At 46.8% G+C, this 24,473-nt stretch overlaps 1 protein-coding gene across 3 annotated transcripts in view; it reads left to right on the forward strand.

The window, feature by feature from the left end:
* The first annotated feature begins 19,798 nt into the window (after positions 1-19,798).
* The window catches only part of CD276 (CD276 molecule), a 29,272-nt gene continuing 24,597 nt past the window's right edge, over positions 19,799-24,473 (forward strand). For 2 of the 3 annotated variants that reach the window (XM_058542034.1, XM_058542033.1), the window contains exons 1-2: positions 19,799-19,881; positions 21,717-21,815. The gene's annotated coding sequence lies outside the window, so the exon portion shown is untranslated. Of the gene's footprint in view, positions 19,882-21,716; positions 21,816-24,473 lie in introns of those variants that run through there. The other variant, XM_058542036.1, reaches the window with a different exon arrangement.

Here is a 24,473-nt window from a genome sequence, read left to right on the forward strand (position 1 = left end):
CCCTTCCCTTTCACGTAATCGCAGGTGAGGTATTGAGCTGATCAGGCTTTTGTGGAAGAGCTGCACATGTAGTCTCTTTTCCCAGATCCATTAAATTAAAAGGAATAATTGAATACCTCACCTTTAGTTGGACCCTCACTTTGAGACATCTGCCTTCATTCAAAGGTTTTTTACCAATGGATGAAATAGCCATAAACTAGCCATATACTTAATCCTCATCAAAATGCTGAGATTTTAATTGGCCTTTGTCCTTCCAAGTCCTTCTCATTTTTCCTTTTACTTGTTAAGATTGAGAAGCAGTTATCACTTCCAACTGTGTAAGACCCCAATTTTCTAGTCCCTCTCAGTTTCCTTACATTCCTGCTTGGAAATGTGCCAATTATTTTCTGAGCTTATTTCAAATGCAGTCAACAGAAAGTAATGCTTGCTACTATCTTCCTTTTTCTTAGGGTTAAAAATTTATTAGGTATAAGATCTACCTTCCAAGTTATTGTAGGCGGCAGTTTTATCCAATATTTTGCCACTACATAACATGAATTGCTATCCTTCCAACATCTGCCCACAGCTTCCTTGCCACCTGCTGACCAGCTCCTAAGCCATTGCCACATATTTTAGATTATATTGTTACGGTAGGACCCCACTTCTGTAACAGGATAGACAAAAATTATGCTAGGGTCACAAACAACCATAAAATCTCAATGGCTTAAAACCACAAAGGAGTATTTCTGGGTCACTGCAAGTCACCAGAGGTCTCCACTTACCATAGCCACTCAGAGACCCAGGCTAATGGAGTGGCCACCGTCTCTAACATTGCTTCTCACCACACCAAGGGGAAAGAAAATCTGGAAAATTGCACAATGGCTCTTAAGCTTCTGCTTAGAAGTGACACTTGCCACTTCCAGTGAAATTTCATTGACTAAGCAAGTTATATGGCCACATCTAACTTCAAGGAGGTAGTAAAGTATAATCCCACCATGTACCTAAGAGGAAAACCAGAAATATTTGGTGAATGGAACTAATGACTCACATACATTGTCCATTTTTATTGTGGTTCCTGTCATTTTCTTGTTGATTATTAGAGTTCCTGGTAGAGTCTGGAAGATATTGCTCCTTCATCAGTTTAAACATCGAAAATATCTTCCCTGTACCATTCATCTGTGAACTTGTCTATGGTGTCCTTCACTGAATAGAAATCCTTTATGTAGATGTAGATTAATTCACCAATTTTTCCAGATTAAATTTACCGCACTGGGGGTTTTGTTTAAGAAATCTTTTCCCATTCCAAGGTCACAAGATGTGATCATATACTTTGTTCTGTTAACTCCATATTATACTTTCTACATGTAGGGTTCACTGTTTTTTAAGGTGTACAGTAGAGATCTTTGATTTTAATCCTCAAAATAAGCCAATTTTATCAATATCATTAACTATAAAATTCATTGTTTCTCCACTGATTTATGATTCCATCTTTATTATATTTCAAATTCATGACATCTGTTTCTGTTCCATTGACCTATTTGTTTCAATTCCAGTTTTATGCTGTTTTCAGTAGTATAGTTTTGTAAAATGTGTTAATATGTATTAGGGAGAATCTTTGCTCTTCTTCAAAGCTGTTATCTGTGAACTTCTATTCTTCCCTATAAATTTCAGAATCAATGTGTTAAGTTTCTAAATTATTTTTGATAGAAATTCTATTAAATATATCAATTAGTTTGAAGGATAATTTACATCTTTGTGATGTTAAAATTTCCTATTCTTTAACATGCTATATCAAAAACCAGAACTGATCCTGGTCTTCATTTATGTCTTTTATTAAAGTGTTTCTTGCACATTCTTTGATAGGTTAATTTCTATATATTATATAGTATTTTTTATTGGTACTGTGAATAGTATCTGAGTTTATATTACATTTTCTGGTTGGTAATAGCTGATATAGAGGAATGCTACTGGTTTTTAAATTTTGTTGATATTGCAACTAGGCTTATTAATTTAAAAAATTGTTTGATATTCTGTTGAGTTTTCTAAGTATATGATCACATCTATCATCTGAAAATAATGACATCTTTGTCTCTTCTTTTCCAAACCTTAAATCTCCTTCTTCACTTTTTTACTTGTATTATTATAATGCCAAGGTTGAATAGTGGTAGGATATTGCTCATCTTTGGCTTGTTTACAAATGGTGTGTGCCTTCATCAAGCATGATGTTTTTTGAGGTATAAGTAAAATTCAGTGAAAATCATAGATCTTCAGTAAACTATTTAATCAGTTTTGGTGGACACAGAACCCCCAAAGCAAAAGCAGACTTCCAAATTACTTTTATCTTGCCCTCTGGCCTTTCAAAGGCCCTGTAGCCCCCAGAAGCTGCTAATGACTAATGTGAGATTATAAATGTCTAGGAGAAATAGGTGTCTCTGTGTAGCCTATGATGCCAGAAAGCAGAGTGATAACCAAATGACCTCCAAGAATCTTGCCTATCAAATATCTAGTGATGTCTCTTTGTAGGGGCAGAAACCATTAATACTTCTGGAAAGAGCTAAAATCCATTCTGAGCAGAGTTGGGGGAGTTGAAAGGAGCACCAGGTTGCTCACTCTCTCCTAATCTAATGTTGGACTCATATTTGATTATTCAGCCTGTGATCCCTGGCCATAAAGACCTGAGCCTGACAGCTCTAGAACTGAGAGGGCTGGGATGGTGGGAGGGGGGCTTTGAGGCCCAAGAAGGAGGCATGGGCAGGCTTCACTCCTTGCCACCTCTGATTTTAGGCACCATAAAGCCATAGACTATTGGGAAAGAACCTCAGCTCAACCCTCATATACAGATGGGGAAACTGAGGCTAAGAGAGGTCAGGGACTTGCCTGTTGTCACATAGCCAGTCAGTAGCTGACCTAGGATTAGAACCCAAGCCCTCTTACCCCTATGCAGGAGTCTGCCCAGGTACCTCAATTCCTGAAGCTTCTAAGCTTCCCACTGGGTTTGAAGGAGACCCTGGGTCAGACATAGCATAAGGGCTAACTAAAGATGTATTACTACAGCAGATGTTGTGGTGTTCTGCTGGGACCCCCCCTTCATGACTGAAGGACTGATTCCCCCAGCTGCTAGGAGTACCACAGGTAGGCAGCTCTCGGCTGTAAATCTTTGGGAATTGCCTCTGCTAAAGAAAGTAACCTGAATCAGGTCATTACCCCTTCCCAGGAGACTGACATCCAATGATTGATCAGTGCTTGGGTATAAAAGGCCAGCCCTGGCCCCAGCACAGGACAACTCTAAAGAGGTCACTTCGGCTTCAGAGTGCTCCATGGGGTTGGCTGAGGCCTTTGTTGAGACTGTCTTGTGGCCCAACTTCCCCTCTGTCCAGTCCTGTTTCCTTCCCTTTTTCCCCAGCATTGAGCCCAAGAGCATCCCAAATAAACTTCCTGCACACTAATCTCCATCTCAGGGTCTGCTTCCCAGGGACCCATCCTGCCAAACTTGGGTTGAATTACAGTCATGAGGAAGCCAGAGCCTGGGAAGGACCTGGGGTCAGGTGGTTTCAGTCATGGTGGGGGAGCAGCTGAAGAGAGATGGGTCATGAGGCAGGACATAGACTCTGGACCTGAGGGTGGGGATTCCTGCCTCCCAGTAGCAGCTCTCTGCCCTGTTGTGATCATGCCTGCAACCCCCAAAGCAAAGCAGAGAGAGAGTGTGCGATTATTGCTATTCCAAACCGTGATCGTTCATCACTGCTTAAAAACCATGCTCTGTGGAGAAGAGAAGTCAAGATGGCAGCGTAAGCAGACTCTGAACTCACCTCTTCCCTCGTGGAATTTACAGCCAATTTACAACTACTTGTGGAAAAATTACCCCTGAGACAGAACTGAAAACTGGATGAGAGGAAGTCCTGCAACAAATGACAATCCTAATTGAGGTGGAAGAGGCAGAAATTCCCTTCTGGAGAGGAAAAACGCTGCCTTCACAAGCCGCAGCGCCTCACGGCTGCCCGGGAGCAGCCCAAAGGTACGCAGCCCTCCCTGGATGCACGGGGCCCTGAGCTGGGGAGCGCCCCCTCTGAGGGCATTTTGTGGACCCAGCACAATCGAGATGAGGCATAATATCTGACTTTGCCTGCTACTAAAACATTGGGGAGTACCCCCAGAAAAGCTAGTTCACAAAGAAATTAAAACCGGCTCTTAAAGGGCCCACGGGCAAACTCACCCATTTCAGAAAGCAACCTAAAATCACCAGAAAGAAAGGTGCACAGTGCTTTGGTGAAAAGAGACTCACCTGATAGGCCCTGAGTGCATCTCAGTGAGAGGTGAGACCTCTCCAGGGACTGGGACATTGGCGGCGGCCATTGTTGTGGCCTGGTGTGGGCGTGCTGACGCAGACGCCATTGGAGTTCTCCCTGGGGCCTGCTAGCCCAGGTCTGCCCCACCCACTAGAGCACCGATTTAATCCAGCTCAGCCAGGGCAGGCAGCCCACCCTAAAGACTGGCCCCACCCAACAACAAGCCCTCAGGCAACTTGTGGGCCTGCATAGATTTGTGACTGGATTCTCTGCAGCCTGGCAACTGAGCCCACTTCAGTGGGGCAGGGCGTGCACAAGGAGCGGGTGGAGAGTGTGGGGCGGTGGTGGAGTGTGTGGGGCTCCTGCTGTGGATAGACTGGGTCCACGTCAGGAGGTCAGGGTGCGCACACGGGGCAGGACTGTGTGGACTGTGTGTGTGGACCTGTGGGTGGTGGGGCTTGTCAGCTGCAGAAGACTTGTGCTTCTCAAAGACCTACATAGGGGGTTTGCCCCACCTTTCAAAGCCTGAAACAATTGGGTGCTCCCCTGCCTGAGGCCAGCCCCACCCAGCTGCAATCCTCAGAGAGCTGATAAGAGACCTAAAGGATGGAGGCTTATAGCAATTGTAAGACCCTGAGCCTAACAACCTGCCACACTGGGGGCCTACTCACTTAAAAGAAATACTGCAACACAAATGTGGTATTAGAACTTGCAGCCAATTGTGCTGGCGCTCCCCACACCTGATAAAGAGACTGAAGGGCCCACAACAACTACAAGCAGCTGAGCATTACAACAGCTGGCCAGGAGCATAACTCGGCCTCCCTGGGTGCCTACAGGGAGAGCAAACAGGCCACAACAGAAGGTCACATGTAGCCCACATAGGGGTCACCCCTGGAACATTGAGAACTGAGGGAAGCACAATGCAGGCCTCCTAAGGCATCACTTATATAAGGTCACCTATCCGAGAGCAGGAGACGTAGCTGACCTACCTAATACGTAGACACAAGCATAGGGAAAGAGGCAAAATGAGGAGGCAAAGGAATACATTCCAAGTAAGGGAACAGGACAAAACCCCAGAAAAGTAACTAAGTGAAACAGAAATGAGCAACCTACCTGACAGAGAGTTCAAACAAAGAGTGTTAAGGATGCTCACTGATCTGGGGAGAAAAACAGATGAACTCAGTGAGAATGTCAACAAAGAAATGGAAGATATAAAAAAGAACCAATCAGAAATGAAGAATACAATACTGGAAATGAAAAATTCGCTAGAGGGACTCAAAAGCACAGTAGAGGATACAGAAGAATGGATCTGCGAACTGGACGAAAGACTGGAAGAAATTACCCAAGCTGAACAGGTAAAAGCGAACAGAATTAAAAAGAGTGAGGACAGTCTAAGGGACCTCTGGGACAACATCAAGCACACTAACATCCGTGTTATAGGTGTCCTGGAAGGAGAAGAGTGAGACAAAGGGGCAGAGAATCTATTTCAAGAAACAATAACTGAAAACTTCCCTAACCTAAGGAAGGAAACAGACATCCACGTACAGGAAGCACAGAGAGCCCCAAACAAGATAAACTCAAAGAGGCCCACACCAAGACACATCATAATCAAAATGTCCAGAATTAAAGATAAAGAGAGAATCCTAAAAGCTGCAAGAGAAAGACAAGTTACATACAAAGGAAACCCCATAAGACTGTCAGCTGACTTCTCAGCAGAAACCTTACAGGCTAGAAGAGAGTGGCATGATATATTTAAAGTGCTAAAAGGAAAAAACTTACAGCCAAGAATACTCTACTCAGCAGGGTTATCATTCAAAATGGAAGGAGAGATCAAAAATTTCCCAGACAAGCAAAAATTAAAGGAGTTTGTCACCAAGAAACCAGTGCTACAAGAAATGTTAAAGGGACTGATTTAAGGGGAAAAGAGAAGACCACAAATAGGAAAAATTATCTATTTCCATGATAAGAGGGTAATGGATACCAATGCACAAAAAAGAAGTTAGATATGATACCAAAAACATAAAATGAGGGAGGAGGGGAGTTAAAGAGTAGAGCTTTCAGATGGAGATCAAACTAAAGAGACCATCAATTCTGTATAGAAGGATAAAGGAACAGAGAAGGACTACTAAAACACTGAGAAAAAAAAGTTAAAAAATGGCAGTAAGTACATACTTATCAATAGCTACTTTAAACGTCAATGGACTAAATGCTCCAATTAAAAGGCATAGGGTGGCTGATTGGATAAAGCACCAAGACCCATATATATGCTGCATACAAGAGACACACTTCGGACCTAAAGACACTCACAAACTGAAAGTGAAGGGATGGAGAAAGATACTCCACCCAAATGGCAACGAAAAGAAAGCTGGGGTAGCAGTACTCATATCAGACAAAATAGACTTTAAAACAAAAACTGTAGGGCTGCCCCGTGGATTAGCGGTTAAGTGCACGCGCTCTGCTGCTGGCGGCCCAGGTTCGGATCTCGGGCGTGCACTGACGCACTGCTTCTCCGGCCATGCTGAGGCCACGTCCCACATACAACAGCTAGAAGGATGTGCGGCTTTGACATACAACTATCTACTGGGGCTTTGGGGGAAAAATAAATAAAATAAAATTATAAAAAACAAAACTGTAAAAAGAGACAAAGAAGGGCATTACATAATGATCAAGGGAACAATCCAACAAGAGGATATAACACTTGTAAATATCTACACACCCAATGTAGGTGAATCTAAATATATAAAGCAATAATTAACAGACATAAAAACAGAAATAGACAGTAACACAATAATAGTAGGGGACTTTAACACTCCACTTACACCAACGGATAGATCATCCAAACAGAAGATCAATAAGGAAACATTGGCCTTAAATGACACACTAGAACAGATGGACCTAGTAGATATATACAGAGCATTCCATCCAAAAACCGAGGAATACATGTTCTTTTCAAATGCACATGGAACATTCTCCAGGATTGATCACATATTAGGCCACAAAACAAGTCTCCATAAATTTAAGAAGATTGAAATAATACCAAGCATCTTTTCTGACCACAATGGTATGAAACTAGAAATCAACTATAGGAAGAAAATCAGAAAAGCCACAAATACATGGAGATTAAACAAAATGCTACTGAACAACAACTGGGTCAACGAAGAAATCAAAGAAGAAATAAAAAAATACCTGGAGACAAATGAAAATGAAAATGCGACATGCCAGAATTTATGGGATACAGGAAAAGCGGTTCTAAGAGGGAAGTTCATAGCAATACAGGCCTATCTCAACAAACAAGAAAAATCTCAAATAAACAATCTAACAATGCACCTAAAGGAACTGGAAAAAGAAGAACAAACAAAGCCCAAAGTCAGTAGAAGAAGGGAAATAATAAAAATCAGAGCAGAAATAAATGAAATAGAGACCAAAAAACACAATAGAAAAAATTAATAAAACCAAGAGCTGGTGCTTTGAAAAGATAAACAAAATTGACAAACCTTTAGCTAGACTCACCAAGAAAAAAGAGAGAAGGCACAAATAAGTAAAATCAGAAATGAAAGAGGAGAAATTACAACAGATACCTCAGAAATACAAAAGATTATAAGAGAATACTATGAAAAGCTATATGCCAACCAATTCAACAACCTGGAAGAAATGGATAAATTCTTAGAATCATACAACCTTCCAAAACTGGATCAAGAAGAAGTAGAGAATTTGACTAGACCAATCACCAGTAAGGAGATCGAAACAGTAATCAAAAAACCTCCCCAAAAATAAAAGTCCAGGACCAGACGGCTTCCCTGGTGAATTCTACCAAACATTCAAAGAAGACTTAATACCTATTCTTCTCAAACTCTTCCAAAAAGTTGAGGAGGGGGGGACGCTCCTTAACTCATTCTACAAAGCTGACATTACCCTGATACCAAAACCAGACAAGGACAACACAAAAAAAGAAAATTATAGGCCAATATCACTGATGAACATCGATGCAAATATCCTCAACAAAATACTAGCAAATCGCATACAACAATACGTTAAAAAGATTATACACCATGATCAAGTGGGATTTATTCCAGGTATGCAGGGATGGTTCAACATTCGCAAATCAATCAACGTAACACACCACATTAATAAAATGAAGAATAAAAATCACATGATCATCTCAATAGATGCAGAGAAAGCATTTGACAAGATACAGCATCCATTTATGATAAAAACTATGAATAAAATGGGTATAGAAGGAAAGTACCTCAACATAATAAAGGCCATATATGACAAACCCACAGCTAATATCATCCTCAATGGTGAAAAACTGAAAGCTATCCCTCTAAGAACAGGAACCAGACAAGGATGCCCACTCTCACCACTCCTATTTAACATAGTACTGGAAGTCCTAGCCAGAGCAATCAGGCAAGAAAAAGAAAGAAAAGGGATCCAAATTGGAAAGGAAGAAGTGAAACTCTCACTACTTGCAGATGACATGATTTTATATATAGAAAACCCTAAAGAATCCACCAGAAAACTTTTAGAAGTAATAAACAAATATGGTAAAGTTGCAGGATAAAAAATCAACATGCAAAAATCAGTTGCATTTCTATACACTAACAACGAAGTAGCAGAAAGAGAAATTAAGAATACAATCCCATTTACAATTGTGACAAAAAGAATAAAATACCTAGAAATAAACTTAACCAAAGAGGTGAAAGATCTGTACACCGAAAACTATAAAACATTGCTGAAAGAAATTGAAGAAGACACAAAGAAATGGAAAGACATTCCGTGCTCTTGGATTGGAAGAATTAACATAGTTAAGATGTCCATACTTCCTAAAGCCATCTATAGATTCAATGCAATCCCTATCAAAGTTCCAACAACATTTTTCACAGAAATAGAACAAAGAATCCTAAAATTTATATGGAACAACAAAAGACCCCGAATAGCAAAAGGACTCCTGAGAAAAAAGAACAAAGCTGGAGGTATCACACTCCCTGATTTCAAAATATACTACAAAGCTATAATACCCAAAACAGCATGGTACTGGCACAAAAACAGACACACAGATCAATGGAATAGAATCGAAAGCCCAGAAATAAATCCACACATCTATGGACAGCTAATCTTTGACAAAGGAACCAAGAACATACAATGGAGAAAAGAAATTCTCTTCAACAAACGGTGTTGGGAAAACTGGACAGCCACATGCAAAAAAATGAAAGTAGACCCTTACCTTACATCATACACAAAAATTAACTCCAAATGGATTAAAGACTTGAATGTAAGACCTGAAACTATGAAACTTCTAGAAGAAAACATAGGCAGTACGCTCTTCGACATCGGTCTTAGCAACATATTTTCAAGCACCATGTCTGACCGGGCAAGAGAAACAATGGAAAAAATAAACATATGGGACTACATCAAACTAAAAAGCTTCTGCACAGCAAAGGAAACCATCAACAAAACGAAAAGACAACCTAACAATTGGGAGAAGATATTTGCAAACCATACATCTGATAAGGGGTTAATGTCCAAAATATATAAAGAACTCATGCATCTCAACAACAAAAAAAACTAACAAACCAATTGAAAAATGAGCAAAAGACCTGAACAGACATTTCTCCAAAGAAGATATACAGATGGCCAACAGACACAGGAAAAGATGTTCAACATCATTAACTATCAGGGAAATGCAAATCAAAACTACAATGAGATATCACCTCACGCCCGTCAGAATGGCTATAATTAACAAGACAGGAGACAACATGTGTTGGAGAGGATATGGAGAGAAGGGAACTCTCATACACTGCTGGTGGGAGTGCAAACTGGTGCAGCCACTATGGAAAACAGTATGGATTCCTCAAAAAAATCAAGGATATGATTTTTAGCTGGATCAATGATCCAGCTATTCCACTGCTGGGTATTTATTCAAAGAACTTGAAAACACCAGTGCGTAAAGATACATGCACCCCTGTATTCATTGCATATTATTCACAATAGCCAAGACTTGGAAGCAACCTAAGTGCCCATCAAGGGACGAATGGATAAAGAAGATGTGGTATATATACACAATGGAATACTACTCAGCCATAAGAAACGATGAAATCCAGCCATTTGTGACAACATGGATGGACGTTGAGGGTATTATGCAAAGTGAAATAAGTCAGAGGGAGAAGGTCAAATACCGTATGATTTCCTTCATTAAGTAGTAGATAATAACAACAATAAACAAACACATGGAGACAGAGATTGGATTGGTGGTTACCAGAGGGGACTGGGGGAGGGAGGAGGGCGAAAGGGATAATTAGGCACATGTGTGTGGTGATGGGTTGTAATTAGTATTTGGTTGGTGAACATGATGTAATCTATCTAGAAATAGAAGTATGATGATGTACACCTGAAATTTATACAATGTTATAAACCAATGTTACTGCAATAAACAAAAAATTAAAAAAACAAACAAAAAAAACCATGCTCTGTGACGTGGAGGATCAGTCTCTCCCATTCCTCACAGCCACTCCCCAAACTTCACCCCTCTTATCAGGCTCCACCCACTCTCACTTCCCTTGCTCTCAGCAGATGGTCTTGCCTTATACTTCACAGGAAAAAAATGAAGCCTTTGGTGGGGCCTCCATTGATTTCCCATGTCTCATCCTCATTACCCCATTGTCACCTCCTTCCTTCCAGCCCAGGGAAGGAGTGGTTCTCCCCAGGCTCTGAATCCTGTCCCTCTCTGCCTCCTCAGAGATCTCCACATGCCAAGTACTGTACCCCTTCTCCCTCATGGGACTTATCTTCTTTCTCTCTTACTACCTTCCCGTGGGCACATGAACATGCTCAGGTCTCTCGTATCTTGAAAAAAGCACTGCAATCTTCTCTCATCCTGTGCTTTTCAACTATTGGTGCTTCCATTAACCCATCCATTAACTCAACAAACTGTAATTGAACCTACTATGTGCCAGGCACTATTCTAGGTGCAGGAATATGGCACCAAATAAAAGAAAGTCCTGACTCTCATGGAAATTATATTCTATGGAGGGAGAGATAAAATAAAATCATAAACAAGTAATATATAATATTGTCAGGAGGTAAATAAGTGCTAAGGGGGAAAATTAGGCAGAGTAAAGGAGTTGGGAGTGACTGCGGATGGGGGGTAGGTGGATATCACTTTATTTGGGTGGTCAGGGAAGGCCTCCCTGGTAAGGTAACATTTGGACAGAGACCTGGAGAAAGTAAGAGAATGAGCTATGTGGACACTTGGGGGACGAGTGTCCCAGTCAGGGGGAATAGCAAGTGCAAAGGTCCTGAGGCAAACTTGCCTGGTGTATTCAAAGAACAGCAAGGAAGGGAGCATGGAGTAGACAAAGCAAGGAGGAGAGTGGCAGGAGATGAGATCAGAAGGGGGCCAGGTCATGTAGGGCTCTATAGGCCAAATTAAAGACCCCGGAGAATTCCGAGCAGAGGAATGACTTAATTTGCTTGGGTTTAAAAGGATTACTGTAGCTGCTGTATAGAAAGCAAACTACAGAGAGAAAAGGCGGAAGCAAAGAGACCAGTTAGGAGGCTGTTGCAATACAGGCAAGTGATGGAGATGGCTTGGAACAGAGTGATAGCAGTGGAGATGAAGACAGGTCATCTGGTTCTGGATATATTTTGAAGGTAGATCCAGGATTGGTGATGTGGGGTTTGCAAGAAAGAGAAAAATCAAGGACGACTGCAAGATTTTTGGCCTGAGCTACTGGAAGACTCAAATGGTCATCACCTGAGGTGGGGAATGCTGCAGGAGAAATGGTTCGTTTTGGCTTTGTTTTGTTTCCTTGGCGGTGGTGGGGAACGGAAATTATGAGTTTGATTGAAGACAAATGAAGATGTGGAGTAGGCAGTTGGAAATACAGAATTCAAGGACACAGTCCAAGCTGGAGATTTGAATTTGAGAGTTATTGGCACATAGGTAGTGTTTAAAGGGATGAGATGACCAAGGGAGTGGGTGTAGACCCAGAAGAAATGAGTCTTGAGTACTAAGTCCTTGGGTTCCCCATATTAAGGGGTTGGGGAGAAGAGAAGGACCCAGCATAGGAGACTAGAAGGAGCAACCATTGAGGTGAGAAGAAAAGCAAGAGAGGGGAGTGTTCTAGAAGCAGAAAGTGTTTCAAGAAGAGAGTGAATGAATCAGGGGAAAGGCTGACGATGCAGGAGACAGGGAGAATGACTGGGGTGATGCCCTTGAGTAGGTGAGAGTGCACAAGTGGAGGGCTGGCCTCAATAGGAGCTCCCACCCTTCACCCACAGCACCAGGGGGGCAGCCAGAGTATGCAGGCCCAGGTTCTCTTTCTGCCCTCCCAGCTCTGCTCTTCTCAAGGGTGGTTTTCCTCTTCTGCCTCCATCACCTGACCCCTTCCCTGGCCTGAGAACCATGAGGTGCACCACTGGGGTAATCAGATCGGGGTCATCCCAACCTGTGCATTGTCTCAGAGAAGTGCCAGACCTGGGCAAGACACTGATGTCATTCACTTGTCCAATTCTTCCCATCCTTCAAGGTCAGCAACTGGCCCACTTCCTCTGGGAACCCTTCCCTGACCTCTACAGCCCCAGCCCACACTGCTTTCTCCTCCTCTCCCTTCTCACTTCCTCCTCCTACTCCAAGACAGGCATTGAGAAGCATTCCCATAGACCTAGGATGGAAGCCTTCCTCAGCTGCATTTCCACTTATCACCAGGAGGGGGCTCAGGGTAGCAAGTGCTTATGTCAACCATGGTGGGGACAACTTGAAAAAGAGCAAAGAATTTGAAGGCAAACTGTAAGTCCCTTCCTGGCTTTGCTTGCACTCGTCCATGGCGCTAGCCTGCTTCATCAGTCCTGCCTGCTACAGGGCTGAGGGGAAATCCTTCAGGTGCTCTCAGTATGAAATAGTCGGTGGCTCAGCAGGCTGCGGGGGAGCCTGCGGAGGGCTCTTGGAGGAAAAGGAGTCATAGACCCAGAACAGCTGACCCACTTCCTCCAGCCACATGGCCAGTCCTTGGCAGGGCTGGGAGGTGAGCCCTGGTGTCCTGGCTTCCAGCCTACACCCTATTCCAGCCAGCCAGGGTTAAGGCAATCATTCCAGAATTCAAGCTTTTGTTCAGTTACAACGTGGGGAACAAGGAGCGTGGCTAAAGAGCCTGGAGGAGCATGAGCTGGGAATCCTGCCCTGAGGGAGCTCTCAAAATGCCTGGGGAGATATGGCATGCGACCAGCAGAGAACACTGTGGACAGTGCATGTCAGAACCGATCAGGGTTGACGTTGGCACCTGCACCACGAAGGAGACTTGGGGAAGTAAGCAGATTTGTCCAGTCTGGGAGAACCACCTATAATAGACTCCCTCTCCCTGAGGTAAGGGAACTGGGCTGTGTGCATATTTACAGAGGGTTGGAGGGTGATGGAGAAGGACCACATTTTGACAGCAATGCTGACCTCAACAGAAAGATGAAGGGCTGATTGGGGACTTTCTAGGGTGAAGGGAGAAACTCGGTGGCTGGGGTCATTCTTCAGAGGTGGCCGCACCTCTCCCTGAGTGGATAAAGTCACTGCTGCTGCTCATGTTCCTGTTTGGAAACCCAAGGCCCATCACCTTTGTCTGTGGAGGTGTTGGGTTTCCTGAGAAAGTCTGGTTGTAGAGATTTCTTTAGAAGTTATGTGTGTGATGATCTCATCATGGGAAATGAGGATAGGAGAAGAGGTGCCAAATGTGTTATTGCGCTGAAAGTCCTGTTTTAAGAAAATAAACACAAGATTGTATTCATTAGCAACTGCTAGCCACAAAAGTGGAAAAAGCAGTTAATCCAATAAGAAATAATACCCCACTTCTGATGTGGTAACCTTGGGTGAAGCAGGAAGAAAGCCTGGTTTCCAGCCCATGGGAAGAAGTAGGGTGGGAGGGACACTGTTGGAGGACTGAACCTCCGTCACTAGACTGGGGACGCTGCGGCTCACACAGCTTGTCTCAGATTGGGCTTTTCACCAGGTCAGCGACCCAGCAGAGGCCTAGCAGTGGCCAAGACACGTCCAAGAGGGGTCACTTCCATCACACACTGTATTTCTGCAGAAGAGAGGGACAGTGGGCTGAGGCGAGGGAGATGGGGCTAGGATTGGCAGTCGGTGGTCCTGCCCCAGAAATTAGGGATTGACGTGAAAAACTGGCAGGTTAAGAATCCTCCATTAGGAGGATTGAATAAATTGTTCTCACTATTGGGGCAGTTAAGCCTTCCCTTGAGTCCATACCAGGGCTGGGACTATGATAAGACATCCTGAAGATGCTCGGGCACAGGGTCTCAGCCCAACTAAAAACAAATGACCATAATGAGACCCTGTGACTGAAAACAGCAACATTAATACTTAAGATTTAGCACTCGGATTGAGATCAGGATTTCTGGATTTTAAGTGGTTTATCCACGGTATTCCTTATGAGGCTCTCCACTGCTGACTTTTGATGCTCGACCCTTGTTCTCCCAGCCAGTGGCACTTGATCTTATTCTTCTAGTGGGAACTCTTAGTTGTTCTGTTCTGTGCTATCTTCTATGAGCCTGTCTTGGGCCAAACCTAAGAGCAGGGCCAGGGCTAGGGTGACGTAAATGAGGCATCTATGATGCAAAATTGAAGGAGGCACTCTCAGCATTGTGCAAGTGCTAATAACTCCATTATTTGCACATGATTAGAAGTCATTAGAAAAAAACAACTCCCAATGTGATAGAAGATTTTCCCTGGCATTACGGTGCTGTTTTTATTTTGTCCGTTTTGTTTTTTAACTAAGTCCCAACCCTCCAGTTGGGAGGGTCACCATGACCCTCCAGCGGCAGGACATTCGGAGATGGATTTCTGGTGTTGGGAGTGCTGTAAGCCTGGGCTAAGGAGAAGGAAGAGGAAAGGGGGAGGGGGCTGAATGGTTCCACCAGGGACGAGGAGGAGGATAGATAGATAATCGAGAGGGTGACCAGGGAAGAAGAGGGGATAGTGGGTTATAGCTAGTTAAACAAGCCTGTTTAGGAGATTTTTTGTTATTTTGTAGTGTGTGCGTGTGTGTGTGTGTGTCGGGGATGGGGGGTGAGATGTTCCCAGATGATCCTCCTTGGAGGATCAGTTCTTCTCTTTTTCAGCCTGCTCCTGTTATTTTGCCGGCCAGATGCTTCCAGCTGGAAGTAGTTGGATCTACTGAAGTCCACTCCAACACTGAAGTACCAGGAATAAGAAACTAGAAAGCAGGGGCCAGCCTCGTGGTGTGGCGGTATAAGTGCATGCGCTCACGCTGCTGGCGGCCTGGGTTCGGATCCTGGGCGTGCACCAAGGTACTGCTTTTAGGCCATGCTGTGGCGGTGTCCCACATAAAGTGGAGGAAGATCGGCATGGATGTTAGCTCAGGGCCAGTCTTCCTCAGCAAAAAAAAAAAAAAAAAGAGGAGGATTGGCATGGATGTTAGCTCAGGGCTGATCTTCCTCACCAAAAAAAAAAAAAAAAAACTAGAAAGCAGGACACTGCGGTGGTGGCTATGCACCATATTCAACCCTACACTGGATCTGGTCATTTGGAGGAAACATGGTTGCCTCAGACAGTGGCAGCCCTGTGACCCTTAAGTGAGTGAGTGGCTGGAGTGGGAGAGGTGGCCTTCACCAAGACGTCAAGGACCCGAGGCCTGAAAATGCAAACAACTCAGGAGGTAATATGAAGTGACCAGCCGGAGTGGAGGGAGGCCAATGCCAAGATATTGGTAAGTGCCACAAGGATCCTCGAACAAGTGCCCAAATGGGGCCTTAAACCCCCAGTGCTGCCAAGAAGTGATTTTTCTTTCTTATGGAAATGAATAGATTTCAAGTATTATTCTTAGGCGAGGCATGCCAATGTCTCTGAGCTGCTTTTTGAATGATAGACTGCTGAGCTGCTCTAAAGAGCCCAAAACATCTGTACAGCTCCTATTTTAAAGCTAGGTTAAGGAATCCAGTTTGCTTGATTTAAGTGTATTCAAATAGATGAGGGAGATACTTGTCCTTCTGTATGTCAAAGGAGGCAAAAGGAAATTGTCTCTGAATTTCACCGTGAACTCAGAATTTCTGTCCTGGGGAAAGTACTAAGAGGGTCAGAACACCCCCTCCCTTTGCCAGAACGGTGGTCTGATGTTCCTTGCAGATAGCCTGGGGAGGACAAGGCAATCGAGGGTCACCATTCCTCCCTCATCAATCCTGAGGAGCAATGGCAACTCAGGGGCCAGGCCAAGAGCCGGGAGCAATCCAGGGAGAGGAGGAAGCGCCACAAGGCCTTCAGGAACCAGGCTCCTCTGACTTTCTCCTCTGCCACCCTTAGCTTTTGTCCTCACGGTCGCAAGATGGCTGCTTTACGTCTGGTTTTGTGTCTGCACTTCAGGCCCAAAGAAGAATGAAAGGCAAAAGGCAAAGGTATATGCCAGCTAAGCCTGCTCCTTATGTTTTTTTCAAATTTTTAATAGTGGTAAAATATACATAACATAAAATTTCTTTTCTTAACCACTTTAAATGTACAGTTCAGTAGTGTTAAGTATATGCACATTGTTGTGCAGCCAATCTCCATAACTGTTCATCCTGCAAAACTGAAATTCTGTATCCATTAGGCAACAATTCTCCACGCCCTTCCCCCTAGCCCCTGGCAACCACAATTCTACTTTTCGTCTCTACACGTTTGACTACTCTAGATATTTTATATAAGTAGAATCATGGAATCATACAGTATTTGTCTTTTTGTGACTGGCTTAGTTCACTTAGCATAATGTCCTCAAGGTTCATCCATGTCATAGCATGTGTCAGAATTTCCTTTTTAAGGTTAAATAATATTCCATTGTATGTATATACTACATTCTGTTTATCCATTCATCCACTGATGGACACTTGGGTTGCTTCCACCTTTTGGTTATTGCAAATAACGCTGCTATGGACATGGGTGTAAAAATATCTCTTTGGGACCCTGCTTTCAATTCTTTGGGTATACACCCAGAGGTGGGATTGTTGGATGATATAGTAAATCTATTTTTTTTTTGTGAGGAAGATCAGCCCTGAGCTAACATCCACGCTAATCCTCCTCCTTTTGCTGAGGAAGACCGGCTCTGAGCTAACATCTATTGCCAATTCTCCTCCTTTCTTTCCCCCAAAGCCCCAGTAGATAGTTGTATGTCATAGTTGCACATCCTTCTAGTTGCTCTATGTGGGACGTGGCCTCAGTATGGCCGGAGAAGCGGTGTGTCGGTGTGCGCCCGGGATCCGAACCCGGGGCCACCAGTAGCAGAGCGCGTGCACTTCACCGCTAAGCCGCTGGGCTGGCCCCTATTTTTAATTTTTTGAGGAACCACCATGTTTTCCACGGTATAAGCCTGCTCCTTTAACGAGTTTTCCCCAAAGCCCCCATCAGTGACTTTCACTTCCATCTCATTGGGTCATGTGACCACCTCTAGCTGCAAGGGAACCTGAGAAAGAATATAGTTTCAACTTGGTGTAGGACAAACATTCTCTGAACTGAGGAGGTTCCTGACTGCTGTGACGGTCACTCTAGCTATTTGTGTCCGGGGCCAGGAGTCTGAGTCTCGGCTGAGCCTGTCCTGCAGACATGCTGTCTATCCCCTGCTCTGGCTGTTTGCTCTTTCTGGGTGAAAGAAAGCCACTGCTTCCAGGAATGAGAGCTAATATTCATTTCCTTCCCTCCATTTTTCCCTTGAAAAATTATGATAAAAGTCTCCCCCCACTTCCCCCCTGTAAACTGCCCTGTGCTGTTCCTTCACTGTCTATCACTGCTGAGTGGTGCCTTCCCTGCTAGACTGTAAGTCCTCTGGGACAGGACCTACGTCACCATCGCAGGGCACAAAGCACAGGACTGACTCTTGGTGAAGGGAAGGAAAGTAAATTCCTCAGATTAGTTCAAATGCTACCTCCAGGGTCCTGCTGCAGGACTCCAGGCTCTCTCACCCCAGGGACACCTCTCCCTGGAATGCTTCTCCCCCAGGTTGTGGGCCTAGTCGGGGCTACTCATCCTGAGACCTGTGAGTCTCAGGCTGGACAGGGCCTGACAGTGCAAGGGGGAATAGTGTGGATTGGTGGGGACTGATGACCTCCAGGGACTCTGGACCAGATGGCCTGGCCTTGATCCCTTCCTCTCTGTCCCTATCCCTAGGAGCAGTCACATAGACGTAGCCACTATTAAACTTATATTCAGAAACACATGTGTACATAGACTCAAACAGAGTTGGTCACATGTGTTCACAAATAACACATACCCACGCACCACTGCCACACCCCCCCCCCCACAGTTAAGTTTGAATTCAGCACTTAAATTCAAGGGAGCAAATCCTGGTTCCTCCACTTAATAGTTTTATATCCTCAAGTTAGTCACTTGATCTCTTTGTGTCTCAATTTCCTTATTTGTAAAAATAAAGATAATGGCATTCACCTTACTGAGTTGTTGTGAAGATTAAATGAGATAAAATGGTAAAGAGCTTAAAACAGTGGCTGATATCTGCAGACACACATGTATTCATACTTATTTCCTAAGCCCTCTCCCATCCTGCTGCTGCCACTTGGTGGTGGGCCTGGCAAATGCACAAGGTTAGAGTCCCTTCATCCCTCTGAGCCTTGGTTTTCTCATCCGCAAAATGGGGATAATATTATCTACCTGAGGGGCTGTTGCAAGGATCTAAAGAGGCCCAGCATGGAAAGCTCCTAGTCTAGACCCCGGCCCCCAGAAGCCTGCTACACTTTAGCTGTGACTATCTGTAATAGAGGAAGAACAGGTCAGAGAACAGGTGCAGGGGCCAGAGGTGCCAAGGCAAAGCCCTGACCCCCACCTCTTCCCAGCCCGGAGGTCCAAGTCTGACCGCCGTCACCTCCCAGGCTGGAGCTGGGTCCTGTTAGGAAAGAGCTCAAGGCCACGGGGGTCAGAGCTGCTCCCCCTTTTGGAGCCTGGTCTGGCCAGCAGTCTGGCATGGTGCTGGGGGCAGGGCTGGCCGGGTGGCCGTGGGTGGAAGGAAAAGAGGAAAACCAGCTCAGTGGAAATTACCCTGCGGTTGGCTCAGGCGCCCACGACACTGTATTTATAGAGAGCTCCTAGCAGCTCTTAATTCCTTGCAGTCGACTTAACCCTTTCCAGGCCGCTGTACCAGCCTCGTGCCGGGAGAGAACTCAGGACAGGCTGGGACAGCCGGATCTAGCTCTGGCTCTGCCGCCAGCAGCCTGGAGGGTGGGATGGTCAGTGACCAGTCAGTCACCTGTCCCCCTCGCAGAAAGTAAACTTCGGGTCTTGGGAGTGTGGGAAGGGGGGGGGAAGAGTAGCGATTAGACCAGCGCCCCCTTCCCGGAGCGCCCGGCCTTCCCCGCGCGGGTCTGGACTGGGGTCGGGGGCGGGGTCCAGCCCGATGCCCTGCCCAGCGGGCGGGCTCAGGCCTTTGCCCCAAACCGCCGCCGCGGGGCCAATCCGGCCTCTGGGCGCACCCGGGCCGCCTTTCCGGGCCCGCGGCTTCCTCCAGCCCGCCCCGCCCCTCGGACTCCCGGGGCCGCCCCCGGCCCCCATTCGGGCCCGGCCTCGCGGCGGCGGCGACTCGGCAGCTCCGCCGCGCCCGCGCGTCCCGGGAGTCGGCGCGGCGCGGTGAGTGCTTGCGTGGCGCGGGCCGGGCGCGGCGGGGGCGGCCTTTGTCTGCGGCCGAGGCTGGCGGGGCCGCCGGGCGGCGTGTCCGCTGCAGGATTGCTACGGCGGGCAGTGAGGCCCCCTCCCTCGCAGGGCGCGCGCACCCCAGCCCTTCCCCCAGGTCCGGCTCTGGCCTGCGCGCTGGGCACGGTGAACCCCAGCTCTAGGGCCCAGAGGCAGCTGGGGGCTGCCAGAATCCAACCCCGCCCCCAACCTGGCCTCCCCGTCCCTCGGCGGAGGGGGCGCCGGGGCGCTGTGGGACCTGCCCGCACCCAGGCAGCCGCTGGAGGAGGCTGAGTGGGTGGTTGTGATTACGGAGGCCGTAGGTGTGCAGGGGGAATGGAGGCAGGTCTGTCACTATGTTGATGATTCCGGAAAGCTTAACGAAGCCGCTAGCTGGAGCTAGGAGGGAAGCAGAGTCTCCGGGGCCCTGCAGAGAAAAACACCCTGACCTGACCACCGACTCTGAGGAGGGGGAGCTGCCAGGGAGGGGAGGGCGAGTGGTTAGGGAGGGGAGGGTCCACTCTGCTTGGCCCTGAAAGATGAAGGAGTGGACCACTGGAGGACTTCCACGGGCAGCAGTGGGCATGAGGGGGACAGATTCTGAGAAGGACAGGGAGGGACAGCTGGCCTGGGTGACGAGGTGAATAGACGTCCGGGATGGGAAGGCAGATGGAGGCCAAAGCACACGAGGGAGCAGGGATGGGGCAGTTCGAGCTTGGGAAGTCTCAGAGAGATGATGAGTGAGGTAGGTTGGAGAGGAGATGGGGAACAGGGTGGAGGGAAGGTGGGGACCCAGGGTGGGGCTACATTAGAGAGGAGGGGATTGAATCTCAGTGTCCCAAGGCCCTCCACTGCTGTTTAGCTAGCCAGTTGGCAGGTTTGGAGGCCTAAGGCAGTGAACTGTCAGAAAAGGGGATTTATTTCTAAGCCAAACCTGCCCTAATGAGAAATGTGTGATGGATGACTCAGATATGGGATCTATCACTGAGGGAAAACGTTAAGCAAATAGCAAAGCAAAAAAGATTGGGGGGAGGGGAAGGATTTGCTTGGCTTAATGGAGAAAAACTATTTACCTTCAAATTGGATGTGGATAATTGTAAATGAGTCTGGTTTCATCATTAAATTAAGGCCTCAGGTCCTTTTCTTATAAGCATGTCTTTAGCAGTTAGCTTCTATATTAGAAAGTAATGAAGCTGTTCTGTCTTGACAGAGTTCTTTATTTAGTTCAGCCCCCTCTAATTCCCACAGGCCTCCCAGAAATCCCTAGGAAATCTGATGCTGTGCAGCCTTCCTTGTAGTTTAGGGGCCTCCACATAGGTGGGAAGCTTGTGGAGGCTGAGGGAAATTGAAGTCTAAACTTGAAATTGAAGTCTAAACATGTCTGATGGGTTGGGCTGATCTGAGTGGCAGGGAGGGGTGGAGGGCTCTGGGGCTGTGGGGCATGAGTGTGGCTCATATTTCCAGCTCATTTGGGAAGGGGAGTATTTTGGGTGAGTACATTTCCCTGATAGCTGGAGTTCCTGAGCTTAAGCACTAACACTTATGTTAACTATGGAGCATGGAAATCTGTCTCCCCGTATTACGTCCATCACTGTCTGACATCAGGACACTCCTGGTGTCACTCAAATTTTTCTTCAGGACTTCGGGTCCGGTCAGCGCTGGGAACATCAGTTTTTGCACTAAGGGGTCGTATGGCAAGGGGGCCCTTGAGGGAGTGAGCTTTGCACTAAGTGGTTTCGGCAATGCTTTTTTTGGTCCCATGACTGATCTTTGGAGTTCTTTTCTCTCTTCAGTGACATCACTGGTGGTTTCTCCCGCCTGCCTGCAGTGAGCTTTCCAAGTTACTCCAGACTCCTGTGCTCCAAGAAATCAGACCATCCAGCTTGTCGAAGGTGAGAAGCCTGTGTTAATGCAAGCATGAGGGTGAGAAGGGATGCTGGGATTTGGGGACCGCTTTTCCTTCCTGTCCCTGTCCCTGTGCAGCTCTGTCTGGGCACCCAAGGGAAGCAGGCTGGCTGAATGTCTGAGATGCTCAGATGCCTGACAGCCGGGGTGGGCACTTGAAGGTTTGTGGCAGGGGTCCCTTCTGAGGAGGCTGTGTCCTTATTCTGGTGAGGTTGACTTCTGAACCTCCTTATGGGAATTCCTCCATCCTTAAACCGTAACCTGCTCTGGAGTCATACATCTTCATTCTGTGGAGCCTGATTTGGGTTTGACACCAAGCTGGGCAATACTGTTTGGAGTCAGAGATGCAATGTGATCATAGAGCCGTGTTTCCACAGCATCCAGAGACTCCTAGAAAGTGTTGTAGAACAAGTGGCCTGTTGCTGGCTGCTTGGTTGGACATGTGAGGTTTGGACTATGTGAAGAAAAATGACCCAAATCCAAGCATCCTTTCAGATTATGACCACCTAGGGCCTGAGCCCGTGGCCCTGAGTCATGGGGTCAGGGGAGAAGGAAGAAGGTCAGGCGGGATGATGTCACTGCCCGTGAGCGTATCCTCTGAGTGGGTGGCCATTTCTCATTGCTGTCCTTTTCCCACACCCCCAGGGCAGGAGTGACAGGGAAGTCTACCAGCAAAAGAGGGAAGGCATAGCCAAGGCCTGGGGGAGGGGAAAGAAGGTGGGAACCGGTCCATGTGATCATTGAGGAATTTCCTTTGGTCTCATTGGCTCAGAATGGACCAAACATCTGGGAGAGGGCCACATGTGCTGTTGTGTAACCCTCGCCTGCCACCCCCGGTTCTGCCACCCCTGCAGTATGAAGTTCCACATAGGAGCACTGAGTTTTCCGGTTGCGGGGGTGGAGCTGTGCTGGACTCTTAATAGACATCATCTCATTTAATCTTTGTAGCAGCCCTGTGAGGTAGGGTATCATTAGCTCCATTGTATAGATGGGCAACCGAGGCTCAGAAAGGGTGAGTCACATGCCCAAAGACACACAGCTGGCAAATGCTGGAGCTGAGAGCTGTCTGCCTCCAGAACTGGCTCTTTCTGTCACTCTGGAGGCAGGCACAGGCTTCAGCCCTCTTTCTGGAGCCTGGCAAGATGTGCTAAGGGTCCCCACAGTGAGGCAGAGAGGACTCCTCTGGGAAGCTGGGGAGATGGCAGGCCTGACTAGTCGTCCTTGCAGCCTGGTTGGGACCATTGCTAAGAGTTCTTACTCATCCAGAGGCCTGGTCCTCGGCACAGTCGTGCCTCCGGGAGTCCCTCGTCCACCCTCCAGTTCTGACCAGTGCTCCCAGCCAGCTGCCCCCATTCTCCCTCGTTCTCTTGTGGTCCAGAGAGTGGATGCCTCCTCCACACTCTTAATACCTTTGGGCATTTGGCCTTCCCAAGGTATAGGGAGGGTATGTTGGAGGGAAACCACTGGGAGTGGGGAATGAGAAGCATTTTTTGTTAGGAGCCTTGGAGCAGGGAGGGATGCTGCCTCTGGGAGGCAGGGCTCCCAGGCCACCCTAAAGTCCATGTAGGCTCCCAGGACCTGGGACTCCCCTGGGAGAGACACTGGAATGTGTGCTTGCAGGGGAGGCCCTGTACTGGGGGATGTGGCAGCAGCAGGGGCAGTAGGGGCTTAAGCCCACTACTAGGTGGCTGTGTCCTGGCTTCTGGGAAGAGGAAGGGGGAGAGGACCACTAGGGATGAGCCAGACACAGAGGTGGAGCCACATTGTGCATTTGCTGCTTCGGAGCTGGGGTGCTGGTGGGGTTCTAAGTGGAAAGAGGGTCATAGAAGCAGTAATGGTCCCAGGGACCTAGATGTATAGCCTGACAGAGGAGGTCTCAGCTGGGAAGAGTGGGGTGGGGGGCAAGGGGAGGCTCTGTGTAGGGTTGCCCAGGAGGCCTGTCCCTGTGTGCATGGCAATAGTAACAAAAGTAGTAATGATTGGGTGCTAGATGCTCTCCTAAGGCCTAGAATAAGACGATAACCTATCGTCTTATTTTATTCTCACAGCAGCCCTGTAAGGTAGGGATTGTTACCCCCGTTTTAGAGATGTGGAATTGAATCTCAAAGAGGTTAAGTCATTTATACTTGATCATGCGTCTAGCAAGGCTTCTGAGTCAGAATTTGAACCCAGGGGTGCCTGCTCCTGAGCTGAAGGTGTACCCTGGGGCAGGTGAGGCAGCCTGATGATTCCATTTAACAGCTGAGGAATTGAGGCCCCGGGGGCACTTGTGAGTTGGCTCTTAGTCACCTCTGATGGTAACTGATGACTGAGCATATGCCCTTGGGTGGCCTGCACCCCTTCTCTAGGCTCAGATTCCCATCTGTACAATGGGCGTGGAGATGGTCACTGGACCAGGTGAACTCCGAAGGGCCTTCAAGCTCTGAAGACCAGTGGAGTCTGCTCCAGTCCTCAGGGGGAATCCTTGGAGAGCCAGAGGGGCTGGCACTTAGGTGGAGAGTGGTCCGCAGAGTTGTTCTGCTAGGATGAGCCTCTTTCAGGGTGGAAACCTAAAGAATTTGGAGGCAAGAACACATCTGGAGAGCGAAGTCTGGAAAGGCTTCTGGAAGGGATGGGATTTCCAGACATATTTAGGTGGGCACCTA

The sequence above is a fragment of the Diceros bicornis genome, chromosome 5 (assembly GCF_020826845.1).
Source record: "Diceros bicornis minor isolate mBicDic1 chromosome 5, mDicBic1.mat.cur, whole genome shotgun sequence".
NCBI classification, from domain to species: domain Eukaryota; kingdom Metazoa; phylum Chordata; class Mammalia; order Perissodactyla; family Rhinocerotidae; genus Diceros; species Diceros bicornis.